The sequence below is a fragment of the Humulus lupulus genome, chromosome 3 (assembly GCF_963169125.1).
Source record: "Humulus lupulus chromosome 3, drHumLupu1.1, whole genome shotgun sequence".
NCBI classification, from domain to species: Eukaryota; Viridiplantae; Streptophyta; class Magnoliopsida; order Rosales; family Cannabaceae; genus Humulus; species Humulus lupulus.
Window position 1 is genome coordinate 11,048,243 of NC_084795.1, and position 9,729 is coordinate 11,057,971.

The window sequence follows — 9,729 nt, forward strand, 5'->3', positions numbered from 1 at the left end:
TCAATCCGGGGGAGAAAAGGGAGGACACACGCGCTCGCTATAAATGAATATTGCGGACCAAACATTCCGGGTGCGATCATACCAGCACTAATGCACCGGATCCCATCAGAACTCCGCAGTTAAGCGTGCTTGGGCGAGAGTAGTACTAGGATGGGTGACCTCCTGGGAAGTCCTCGTGTTGCACCCCTGAAAACATCATTTTTTTTTTCCCTTTAAAAATCCACCTACGGCTCAAAAGTTTGTATTTTTTGTTTTAAATCTTTAAAAACTCATTTATTTCGTTTTCCTTGAGGGGTTAATACCGTGGTCACTAACAAGCCGCGAATAAGAAGTTCCTAGTCAATCCGGGGGAGAAAAGGGAGGACACACGCGCTCGCTATAAATGAATATTGCGGAACAAACATTCCGGGTGCGATCATACCAGCACTAATGCACCGGATCCCATCAGAACTCCGCAGTTAAGCGTGCTTGGGCGAGAGTAGTACTAGGATGGGTGACCTCCTGGGAAGTCCTCGTGTTGCACCCCTGAAGACATCATTTTTTTTTTCCCTTTAAAAATCCACCTACGGCTCAAAAGTTTGTATTTTTTGTTTTAAATCTTTAAAAACTCATTTATTTCGTTTTCCTTGAGGGGTTAATACCGTGGTCACTAACAAGCAGCGAATAAGAAGTTCCTAGTCAATCCGGGGGAGAAAAGGGAGGACACACGCGCTCGCTATAAATGAATATTGCGGAACAAACATTCCGGGTGCGATCATACCAGCACTAATGCACCGGATCCCATCAGAACTCCGCAGTTAAGCGTGCTTGGGCGAGAGTAGTACTAGGATGGGTGACCTCCTGGGAAGTCCTCGTGTTGCACCCCTGAAGACATCATTTTTTTTTTCCCTTTAAAAATCCACCTACGGCTCAAAAGTTTGTATTTTTTGTTTTAAATCTTTAAAAACTCATTTATTTCGTTTTCCTTGAGGGGTTAATACCGTGGTCACTAACTAGCAGCGAATAAGAAGTTCCTAGTCAATCCGGGGGAGAAAAGGGAGGACACACGCGCTCGCTATAAATGAATATTGCGGACCAAACATTCCGGGTGCGATCATACCAGCACTAATGCACCGGATCCCATCAGAACTCCGCAGTTAAGCGTGCTTGGGCGAGAGTAGTACTAGGATGGGTGACCTCCTGGGAAGTCCTCGTATTGCACCCCTGAAAACATCATTTTTTTTTTCCCTTTAAAAATCCACCTACGGCTCAAAAGTTTGTATTTTTTGTTTTAAATCTTTAAAAACTCATTTATTTCGTTTTCCTTGAGGGGTTAATACCGTGGTCACTAACAAGCAGCGAATAAGAAGTTCCTAGTCAATCCGGGGGAGAAAAGGGAGGACACACGCGCTCGCTATAAATGAATATTGCGGACCAAACATTCCGGGTGCGATCATACCAGCACTAATGCACCGGATCCCATCAGAACTCCGCAGTTAAGCGTGCTTGGGCGAGAGTAGTACTAGGATGGGTGACCTCCTGGGAAGTTCTCGTGTTGCACCCCTGAAAACATCATTTTTTTTTTCCCTTTAAAAATCCACCTACGGCTCAAAAGTTTGTATTTTTTGTTTTAAATCTTTAAAAACTCATTTATTTCGTTTTCCTTGAGGGGTTAATACCGTGGTCACTAACAAGCAGCGAATAAGAAGTTCCTAGTCAATCCGGGGGAGAAAAGGGAGGACACACGCGCTCGCTATAAATGAATATTGCGGACCAAACATTCCGGGTGCGATCATACCAGCACTAATGCACCGGATCCCATCAGAACTCCGCAGTTAAGCGTGCTTGGGCGAGAGTAGTACTAGGATGGGTGACCTCCTGGGAAGTCCTCGTGTTGCACCCCTGAAAACATCATTTTTTTTTTCCCTTTAAAAATCCACCTACGGCTCAAAAGTTTGTATTTTTTGTTTTAAATCTTTAAAAACTCATTTATTTCGTTTTCCTTGAGGGGTTAATACCGTGGTCACTAACAAGCAGCGAATAAGAAGTTCCTAGTCAATCCGGGGGAGAAAAGGGAGGACACACGCGCTCGCTATAAATGAATATTGCGGACCAAACATTCCGGGTGCGATCATACCAGCACTAATGCACCGGATCCCATCAGAACTCCGCAGTTAAGCGTGCTTGGGCGAGAGTAGTACTAGGATGGGTGACCTCCTGGGAAGTCCTCGTGTTGCACCCCTGAAAACATCATTTTTTTTTTCCCTTTAAAAATCCACCTACGGCTCAAAAGTTTGTATTTTTTGTTTTAAATCTTTAAAAACTCATTTATTTCGTTTTCCTTGAGGGGTTAATACCGTGGTCACTAACAAGCAGCGAATAAGAAGTTCCTAGTCAATCCGGGGGAGAAAAGGGAGGACACACGCGCTCGCTATAAATGAATATTGCGGAACAAACATTCCGGGTGCGATCATACCAGCACTAATGCACCGGATCCCATCAGAACTCCGCAGTTAAGCGTGCTTGGGCGAGAGTAGTACTAGGATGGGTGACCTCCTGGGAAGTCCTCGTGTTGCACCCCTGAAAACATCATTTTTTTTTTCCCTTTAAAAATCCACCTACGGCTCAAAAGTTTGTATTTTTTGTTTTAAATCTTTAAAAACTCATTTATTTCGTTTTCCTTGAGGGGTTAATACCGTGGTCACTAACAAGCAGCGAATAAGAAGTACCTAGTCAATCCGGGGGAGAAAAGGGAGGACACACGCGCTCGCTATAAATGAATATTGCGGAACAAACATTCCGGGTGCGATCATACCAGCACTAATGCACCGGATCCCATCAGAACTCCGCAGTTAAGCGTGCTTGGGCGAGAGTAGTACTAGGATGGGTGACCTCCTGGGAAGTCCTCGTGTTGCACCCCTGAAAACATCATTTTTTTTTTCCCTTTAAAAATCCACCTACGGCTCAAAAGTTTGTATTTTTTGTTTTAAATCTTTAAAAACTCATTTATTTCGTTTTCCTTGAGGGGTTAATACCGTGGTCACTAACAAGCAGCGAATAAGAAGTTCCTAGTCAATCCGGGGGAGAAAAGGGAGGACACACGCGCTCGCTATAAATGAATATTGCGGAACAAACATTCCGGGTGCGATCATACCAGCACTAATGCACCGGATCCCATCAGAACTCCGCAGTTAAGCGTGCTTGGGCGAGAGTAGTACTAGGATGGGTGACCTCCTGGGAAGTCCTCGTGTTGCACCCCTGAAAACATCATTTTTTTTTTCCCTTTAAAAATCCACCTACGGCTCAAAAGTTTGTATTTTTTGTTTTAAATCTTTAAAAACTCATTTATTTCGTTTTCCTTGAGGGGTTAATACCGTGGTCACTAACAAGCAGCGAATAAGAAGTTCCTAGTCAATCCGGGGGAGAAAAGGGAGGACACACGCGCTCGCTATAAATGAATATTGCGGAACAAACATTCCGGGTGCGATCATACCAGCACTAATGCACCGGATCCCATCAGAACTCCGCAGTTAAGCGTGCTTGGGCGAGAGTAGTACTAGGATGGGTGACCTCCTGGGAAGTCCTCGTGTTGCACCCCTGAAAACATCATTTTTTTTTTTCCCTTTAAAAATCCACCTACGGCTCAAAAGTTTGTATTTTTTGTTTTAAATCTTTAAAAACTCATTTATTTCGTTTTCCTTGAGGGGTTAATACCGTGGTCACTAACAAGCAGCGAATAAGAAGTTCCTAGTCAATCCGGGGGAGAAAAGGGAGGACACACGCGCTCGCTATAAATGAATATTGCGGAACCAAACATTCCGGGTGCGATCATACCAGCACTAATGCACCGGATCCCATCAGAACTCCGCAGTTAAGCGTGCTTGGGCGAGAGTAGTACTAGGATGGGTGACCTCCTGGGAAGTCCTCGTGTTGCACCCCTGAAAACATCATTTTTTTTTTCCCTTTAAAAATCCACCTACGGCTCAAAAGTTTGTATTTTTTGTTTTAAATCTTTAAAAACTCATTTATTTCGTTTTCCTTGAGGGGTTAATACCGTGGTCACTAACAAGCAGCGAATAAGAAGTTCCTAGTCAATCCGGGGGAGAAAAGGGAGGACACACGCGCTCGCTATAAATGAATATTGCGGACCAAACATTCCGGGTGCGATCATACCAGCACTAATGCACCGGATCCCATCAGAACTCCGCAGTTAAGCGTGCTTGGGCGAGAGTAGTACTAGGATGGGTGACCTCCTGGGAAGTCCTCGTGTTGCACCCCTGAAAACATCATTTATTTTTTCCCTTTAAAAATCCACCTACGGCTCAAAAGTTTGTATTTTTTGTTTTAAATCTTTAAAAACTCATTTATTTCGTTTTCCTTGAGGGGTTAATACCGTGGTCACTAACAAGCAGCGAATAAGAAGTTCCTAGTCAATCCGGGGGAGAAAAGGGAGGACACACGCGCTCGCTATAAATGAATATTGCGGAACAAACATTCCGGGTGCGATCATACCAGCACTAATGCACCGGATCCCATCAGAACTCCGCAGTTAAGCGTGCTTGGGCGAGAGTAGTACTAGGATGGGTGACCTCCTGGGAAGTCCTCGTGTTGCACCCCTGAAAACATCATTTTTTTTTTCCCTTTAAAAATCCACCTACGGCTCAAAAGTTTGTATTTTTTGTTTTAAATCTTTAAAAACTCATTTATTTCGTTTTCCTTGAGGGGTTAATACCGTGGTCACTAACAAGCAGCGAATAAGAAGTTCCTAGTCAATCCGGGGGAGAAAAGGGAGGACACACGCGCTCGCTATAAATGAATATTGCGGAACAAACATTCCGGGTGCGATCATACCAGCACTAATGCACCGGATCCCATCAGAACTCCGCAGTTAAGCGTGCTTGGGCGAGAGTAGTACTAGGATGGGTGACCTCCTGGGAAGTCCTCGTGTTGCACCCCTGAAGACATCATTTTTTTTTTCCCTTTAAAAATCCACCTACGGCTCAAAAGTTTGTATTTTTTGTTTTAAATCTTTAAAAACTCATTTATTTCGTTTTCCTTGAGGGGTTAATACCGTGGTCACTAACAAGCAGCGAATAAGAAGTTCCTAGTCAATCCGGGGGAGAAAAGGGAGGACACACGCGCTCGCTATAAATGAATATTGCGGAACAAACATTCCGGGTGCGATCATACCAGCACTAATGCACCGGATCCCATCAGAACTCCGCAGTTAAGCGTGCTTGGGCGAGAGTAGTACTAGGATGGGTGACCTCCTGGGAAGTCCTCGTGTTGCACCCCTGAAAACATCATTTTTTTTTTCCCTTTAAAAATCCACCTACGGCTCAAAAGTTTGTATTTTTTGTTTTAAATCTTTAAAAACTCATTTATTTCGTTTTCCTTGAGGGGTTAATACCGTGGTCACTAACAAGCAGCGAATAAGAAGTTCCTAGTCAATCCGGGGGAGAAAAGGGAGGACACACGCGCTCGCTATAAATGAATATTGCGGACCAAACATTCCGGGTGCGATCATACCAGCACTAATGCACCGGATCCCATCAGAACTCCGCAGTTAAGCGTGCTTGGGCGAGAGTAGTACTAGGATGGGTGACCTCCTGGGAAGTCCTCGTGTTGCACCCCTGAAAACATCATTTTTTTTTTCCCTTTAAAAATCCACCTACGGCTCAAAAGTTTGTATTTTTTGTTTTAAATCTTTAAAAACTCATTTATTTCGTTTTCCTTGAGGGGTTAATACCGTGGTCACTAACAAGCAGCGAATAAGAAGTTCCTAGTCAATCCGGGGGAGAAAAGGGAGGACACACGCGCTCGCTATAAATGAATATTGCGGAACAAACATTCCGGGTGCGATCATACCAGCACTAATGCACCGGATCCCATCAGAACTCCGTAGTTAAGCGTGCTTGGGCGAGAGTAGTACTAGGATGGGTGACCTCCTGGGAAGTCCTCGTGTTGCACCCCTGAAAACATCATTTTTTTTTTCCCTTTAAAAATCCACCTACGGCTCAAAAGTTTGTATTTTTTGTTTTAAATCTTTAAAAACTCATTTATTTCGTTTTCCTTGAGGGGTTAATACCGTGGTCACTAACAAGCAGCGAATAAGAAGTTCCTAGTCAATCCGGGGGAGAAAAGGGAGGACACACGCGCTCGCTATAAATGAATATTGCGGAACAAACATTCCGGGTGCGATCATACCAGCACTAATGCACCGGATCCCATCAGAACTCCGCAGTTAAGCGTGCTTGGGCGAGAGTAGTACTAGGATGGGTGACCTCCTGGGAAGTCCTCGTGTTGCACCCCTGAAGACATCATTTTTTTTTTCCCTTTAAAAATCCACCTACGGCTCAAAAGTTTGTATTTTTTGTTTTAAATCTTTAAAAACTCATTTATTTCGTTTTCCTTGAGGGGTTAATACCGTGGTCACTAACAAGCAGCGAATAAGAAGTTCCTAGTCAATCCGGGGGAGAAAAGGGAGGACACACGCGCTCGCTATAAATGAATATTGCGGACCAAACATTCCGGGTGCGATCATACCAGCACTAATGCACCGGATCCCATCAGAACTCCGCAGTTAAGCGTGCTTGGGCGAGAGTAGTACTAGGATGGGTGACCTCCTGGGAAGTCCTCGTGTTGCACCCCTGAAGACATCATTTTTTTTTCCCTTTAAAAATCCACCTACGGCTCAAAAGTTTGTATTTTTTGTTTTAAATCTTTAAAAGCTCATTTATTTCGTTTTCCTTGAGGGGTTAATACCGTGGTCACTAACAAGCAGCGAATAAGAAGTTCCTAGTCAATCCGGGGGAGAAAAGGGAGGACACACGCGCTCGCTATAAATGAATATTGCGGACCAAACATTCCGGGTGCGATCATACCAGCACTAATGCACCGGATCCCATCAGAACTCCGCAGTTAAGCGTGCTTGGGCGAGAGTAGTACTAGGATGGGTGACCTCCTGGGAAGTCCTCGTGTTGCACCCCTGAAAACATTATTTATTTTTTCCCTTTAAAAATCCACCTACGGCTCAAAAGTTTGTATTTTTTGTTTTAAATCTTTAAAAACTCATTTATTTCGTTTTCCTTGAGGGGTTAATACCGTGGTCACTAACAAGCAGCGAATAAGAAGTTCCTAGTCAATCCGGGGGAGAAAAGGGAGGACACACGCGCTCGCTATAAATGAATATTGCGGACCAAACATTCCGGGTGCGATCATACCAGCACTAATGCACCGGATCCCATCAGAACTCCGCAGTTAAGCGTGCTTGGGCGAGAGTAGTACTAGGATGGGTGACCTCCTGGGAAGTCCTCGTGTTGCACCCCTGAAAACATTATTTATTTTTTCCCTTTAAAAATCCACCTACGGCTCAAAAGTTTGTATTTTTTGTTTTAAATCTTTAAAAACTCATTTATTTCGTTTTCCTTGAGGGGTTAATACCGTGGTCACTAACAAGCAGCGAATAAGAAGTTCCTAGTCAATCCGGGGGAGAAAAGGGAGGACACACGCGCTCGCTATAAATGAATATTGCGGACCAAACATTCCGGGTGCGATCATACCAGCACTAATGCACCGGATCCCATCAGAACTCCGCAGTTAAGCGTGCTTGGGCGAGAGTAGTACTAGGATGGGTGACCTCCTGGGAAGTCCTCGTGTTGCACCCCTGAAAACATCATTTTTTTTTTCCCTTTAAAAATCCACCTACGGCTCAAAAGTTTGTATTTTTTGTTTTAAATCTTTAAAAACTCATTTATTTCGTTTTCCTTGAGGGGTTAATACCGTGGTCACTAACAAGCAGCGAATAAGAAGTTCCTAGTCAATCCGGGGGAGAAAAGGGAGGACACACGCGCTCGCTATAAATGAATATTGCGGACCAAACATTCCGGGTGCGATCATACCAGCACTAATGCACCGGATCCCATCAGAACTCCGCAGTTAAGCGTGCTTGGGCGAGAGTAGTACTAGGATGGGTGACCTCCTGGGAAGTCCTCGTGTTGCACCCCTGAAAACATCATTTTTTTTTTTCCCTTTAAAAATCCACCTACGGCTCAAAAGTTTGTATTTTTTGTTTTAAATCTTTAAAAACTCATTTATTTCGTTTTCCTTGAGGGGTTAATACCGTGGTCACTAACAAGCAGCGAATAAGAAGTTCCTAGTCAATCCGGGGGAGAAAAGGGAGGACACACGCGCTCGCTATAAATGAATATTGCGGACCAAACATTCCGGGTGCGATCATACCAGCACTAATGCACCGGATCCCATCAGAACTCCGCAGTTAAGCGTGCTTGGGCGAGAGTAGTACTAGGATGGGTGACCTCCTGGGAAGTCCTCGTGTTGCACCCCTGAAAACATCATTTTTTTTTTCCCTTTAAAAATCCACCTACGGCTCAAAAGTTTGTATTTTTTGTTTTAAATCTTTAAAAACTCATTTATTTCGTTTTCCTTGAGGGGTTAATACCGTGGTCACTAACAAGCAGCGAATAAGAAGTTCCTAGTCAATCCGGGGGAGAAAAGGGAGGACACACGCGCTCGCTATAAATGAATATTGCGGACCAAACATTCCGGGTGCGATCATACCAGCACTAATGCACCGGATCCCATCAGAACTCCGCAGTTAAGCGTGCTTGGGCGAGAGTAGTACTAGGATGGGTGACCTCCTGGGAAGTCCTCGTGTTGCACCCCTGAAAACATCATTTTTTTTTTTCCCTTTAAAAATCCACCTACGTCTCAAAAGTTTGTATTTTTTGTTTTAAATCTTTAAAAACTCATTTATTTCGTTTTCCTTGAGGGGTTAATACCGTGGTCACTAACAAGCAGCGAATAAGAAGTTCCTAGTCAATCCGGGGGAGAAAAGGGAGGACACACGCGCTCGCTATAAATGAATATTGCGGAACAAACATTCCGGGTGCGATCATACCAGCACTAATGCACCGGATCCCATCAGAACTCCGCAGTTAAGCGTGCTTGGGAGAGAGTAGTACTAGGATGGGTGACCTCCTGGGAAGTCCTCGTGTTGCACCCCTGAAGACATCATTTTTTTTTCCCTTTAAAAATCCACCTACGGCTCAAAAGTTTGTATTTTTTGTTTTAAATCTTTAAAAACTCATTTATTTCGTTTTCCTTGAGGGGTTAATACCGTGGTCACTAACAAGCAGCGAATAAGAAGTTCCTAGTCAATCCGGGGGAGAAAAGGGAGGACACACGCGCTCGCTATAAATGAATATTGCGGACCAAACATTCCGGGTGCGATCATACCAGCACTAATGCACCGGATCCCATCAGAACTCCGCAGTTAAGCGTGCTTGGGCGAGAGTAGTACTAGGATGGGTGACCTCCTGGGAAGTCCTCGTGTTGCACCCCTGAAGACATCATTTTTTTTTTCCCTTTAAAAATCCACCTACGGCTCAAAAGTTTGTATTTTTTGTTTTAAATCTTTAAAAACTCATTTATTTCGTTTTCCTTGAGGGGTTAATACCGTGGTCACTAACAAGCAGCGAATAAGAAGTTCCTAGTCAATCCGGGGGAGAAAAGGGAGGACACACGCGCTCGCTATAAATGAATATTGCGGAACAAACATTCCGGGTGCGATCATACCAGCACTAATGCACCGGATCCCATCAGAACTCCGCAGTTAAGCGTGCTTGGGCGAGAGTAGTACTAGGATGGGTGACCTCCTGGGAAGTCCTCGTGTTGCACCCCTGAAAACATCATTTTTTTTTTCCCTTTAAAAATCCACCTACGGCTCAA

The 9,729-nt window shown here is 44.3% G+C and overlaps 29 non-coding genes across 29 annotated transcripts; all 29 read left to right on the top strand.

Moving 5' to 3' along the window:
* The first annotated feature begins 68 nt into the window (after nucleotides 1-68).
* Nucleotides 69-187, top strand: LOC133827289 (5S ribosomal RNA). Its single transcript, XR_009889984.1, has one exon. It is a non-coding gene; the product is annotated as a 5S ribosomal RNA (ribosomal RNA).
* Nucleotides 188-407: 220 nt separating this feature from the next.
* On the top strand, nucleotides 408-526 carry LOC133827300 (5S ribosomal RNA). The gene has a single exon (XR_009889995.1). It is a non-coding gene; the product is annotated as a 5S ribosomal RNA (ribosomal RNA).
* Nucleotides 527-746: 220 nt separating this feature from the next.
* On the top strand, nucleotides 747-865 carry LOC133827311 (5S ribosomal RNA). The gene has a single exon (XR_009890006.1). It is a non-coding gene; the product is annotated as a 5S ribosomal RNA (ribosomal RNA).
* Nucleotides 866-1,085: 220 nt separating this feature from the next.
* On the top strand, nucleotides 1,086-1,204 carry LOC133826878 (5S ribosomal RNA). The gene has a single exon (XR_009889584.1). It is a non-coding gene; the product is annotated as a 5S ribosomal RNA (ribosomal RNA).
* A 220-nt stretch (nucleotides 1,205-1,424) lies between these two features.
* LOC133826646 (5S ribosomal RNA) lies at nucleotides 1,425-1,543 on the top strand. Its single transcript, XR_009889359.1, has one exon. It is a non-coding gene; the product is annotated as a 5S ribosomal RNA (ribosomal RNA).
* Nucleotides 1,544-1,763: 220 nt separating this feature from the next.
* LOC133827322 (5S ribosomal RNA) lies at nucleotides 1,764-1,882 on the top strand. The gene has a single exon (XR_009890017.1). It is a non-coding gene; the product is annotated as a 5S ribosomal RNA (ribosomal RNA).
* Nucleotides 1,883-2,102: 220 nt separating this feature from the next.
* Nucleotides 2,103-2,221, top strand: LOC133827334 (5S ribosomal RNA). Its single transcript, XR_009890029.1, has one exon. It is a non-coding gene; the product is annotated as a 5S ribosomal RNA (ribosomal RNA).
* Nucleotides 2,222-2,441: 220 nt separating this feature from the next.
* LOC133827347 (5S ribosomal RNA) lies at nucleotides 2,442-2,560 on the top strand. Its single transcript, XR_009890041.1, has one exon. It is a non-coding gene; the product is annotated as a 5S ribosomal RNA (ribosomal RNA).
* A 220-nt stretch (nucleotides 2,561-2,780) lies between these two features.
* LOC133827359 (5S ribosomal RNA) lies at nucleotides 2,781-2,899 on the top strand. The gene has a single exon (XR_009890052.1). It is a non-coding gene; the product is annotated as a 5S ribosomal RNA (ribosomal RNA).
* Nucleotides 2,900-3,119: 220 nt separating this feature from the next.
* Nucleotides 3,120-3,238, top strand: LOC133827371 (5S ribosomal RNA). Its single transcript, XR_009890063.1, has one exon. It is a non-coding gene; the product is annotated as a 5S ribosomal RNA (ribosomal RNA).
* A 220-nt stretch (nucleotides 3,239-3,458) lies between these two features.
* LOC133827382 (5S ribosomal RNA) lies at nucleotides 3,459-3,577 on the top strand. Its single transcript, XR_009890074.1, has one exon. It is a non-coding gene; the product is annotated as a 5S ribosomal RNA (ribosomal RNA).
* A 222-nt stretch (nucleotides 3,578-3,799) lies between these two features.
* LOC133827394 (5S ribosomal RNA) lies at nucleotides 3,800-3,918 on the top strand. Its single transcript, XR_009890087.1, has one exon. It is a non-coding gene; the product is annotated as a 5S ribosomal RNA (ribosomal RNA).
* A 220-nt stretch (nucleotides 3,919-4,138) lies between these two features.
* LOC133827405 (5S ribosomal RNA) lies at nucleotides 4,139-4,257 on the top strand. Its single transcript, XR_009890098.1, has one exon. It is a non-coding gene; the product is annotated as a 5S ribosomal RNA (ribosomal RNA).
* A 220-nt stretch (nucleotides 4,258-4,477) lies between these two features.
* On the top strand, nucleotides 4,478-4,596 carry LOC133827417 (5S ribosomal RNA). Its single transcript, XR_009890109.1, has one exon. It is a non-coding gene; the product is annotated as a 5S ribosomal RNA (ribosomal RNA).
* A 220-nt stretch (nucleotides 4,597-4,816) lies between these two features.
* LOC133827429 (5S ribosomal RNA) lies at nucleotides 4,817-4,935 on the top strand. Its single transcript, XR_009890120.1, has one exon. It is a non-coding gene; the product is annotated as a 5S ribosomal RNA (ribosomal RNA).
* A 220-nt stretch (nucleotides 4,936-5,155) lies between these two features.
* LOC133827440 (5S ribosomal RNA) lies at nucleotides 5,156-5,274 on the top strand. The gene has a single exon (XR_009890131.1). It is a non-coding gene; the product is annotated as a 5S ribosomal RNA (ribosomal RNA).
* Nucleotides 5,275-5,494: 220 nt separating this feature from the next.
* On the top strand, nucleotides 5,495-5,613 carry LOC133827452 (5S ribosomal RNA). The gene has a single exon (XR_009890142.1). It is a non-coding gene; the product is annotated as a 5S ribosomal RNA (ribosomal RNA).
* A 220-nt stretch (nucleotides 5,614-5,833) lies between these two features.
* On the top strand, nucleotides 5,834-5,952 carry LOC133826068 (5S ribosomal RNA). Its single transcript, XR_009888803.1, has one exon. It is a non-coding gene; the product is annotated as a 5S ribosomal RNA (ribosomal RNA).
* A 220-nt stretch (nucleotides 5,953-6,172) lies between these two features.
* On the top strand, nucleotides 6,173-6,291 carry LOC133827464 (5S ribosomal RNA). Its single transcript, XR_009890154.1, has one exon. It is a non-coding gene; the product is annotated as a 5S ribosomal RNA (ribosomal RNA).
* Nucleotides 6,292-6,511: 220 nt separating this feature from the next.
* Nucleotides 6,512-6,630, top strand: LOC133827475 (5S ribosomal RNA). The gene has a single exon (XR_009890165.1). It is a non-coding gene; the product is annotated as a 5S ribosomal RNA (ribosomal RNA).
* A 219-nt stretch (nucleotides 6,631-6,849) lies between these two features.
* Nucleotides 6,850-6,968, top strand: LOC133827486 (5S ribosomal RNA). The gene has a single exon (XR_009890176.1). It is a non-coding gene; the product is annotated as a 5S ribosomal RNA (ribosomal RNA).
* Nucleotides 6,969-7,188: 220 nt separating this feature from the next.
* Nucleotides 7,189-7,307, top strand: LOC133827498 (5S ribosomal RNA). Its single transcript, XR_009890188.1, has one exon. It is a non-coding gene; the product is annotated as a 5S ribosomal RNA (ribosomal RNA).
* Nucleotides 7,308-7,527: 220 nt separating this feature from the next.
* Nucleotides 7,528-7,646, top strand: LOC133827509 (5S ribosomal RNA). The gene has a single exon (XR_009890199.1). It is a non-coding gene; the product is annotated as a 5S ribosomal RNA (ribosomal RNA).
* A 220-nt stretch (nucleotides 7,647-7,866) lies between these two features.
* LOC133827521 (5S ribosomal RNA) lies at nucleotides 7,867-7,985 on the top strand. Its single transcript, XR_009890210.1, has one exon. It is a non-coding gene; the product is annotated as a 5S ribosomal RNA (ribosomal RNA).
* Nucleotides 7,986-8,206: 221 nt separating this feature from the next.
* On the top strand, nucleotides 8,207-8,325 carry LOC133827533 (5S ribosomal RNA). Its single transcript, XR_009890221.1, has one exon. It is a non-coding gene; the product is annotated as a 5S ribosomal RNA (ribosomal RNA).
* Nucleotides 8,326-8,545: 220 nt separating this feature from the next.
* Nucleotides 8,546-8,664, top strand: LOC133827544 (5S ribosomal RNA). Its single transcript, XR_009890234.1, has one exon. It is a non-coding gene; the product is annotated as a 5S ribosomal RNA (ribosomal RNA).
* A 221-nt stretch (nucleotides 8,665-8,885) lies between these two features.
* LOC133826738 (5S ribosomal RNA) lies at nucleotides 8,886-9,004 on the top strand. The gene has a single exon (XR_009889450.1). It is a non-coding gene; the product is annotated as a 5S ribosomal RNA (ribosomal RNA).
* Nucleotides 9,005-9,223: 219 nt separating this feature from the next.
* On the top strand, nucleotides 9,224-9,342 carry LOC133827556 (5S ribosomal RNA). The gene has a single exon (XR_009890245.1). It is a non-coding gene; the product is annotated as a 5S ribosomal RNA (ribosomal RNA).
* A 220-nt stretch (nucleotides 9,343-9,562) lies between these two features.
* Nucleotides 9,563-9,681, top strand: LOC133827567 (5S ribosomal RNA). The gene has a single exon (XR_009890256.1). It is a non-coding gene; the product is annotated as a 5S ribosomal RNA (ribosomal RNA).
* Nucleotides 9,682-9,729: the final 48 nt, after the last annotated feature.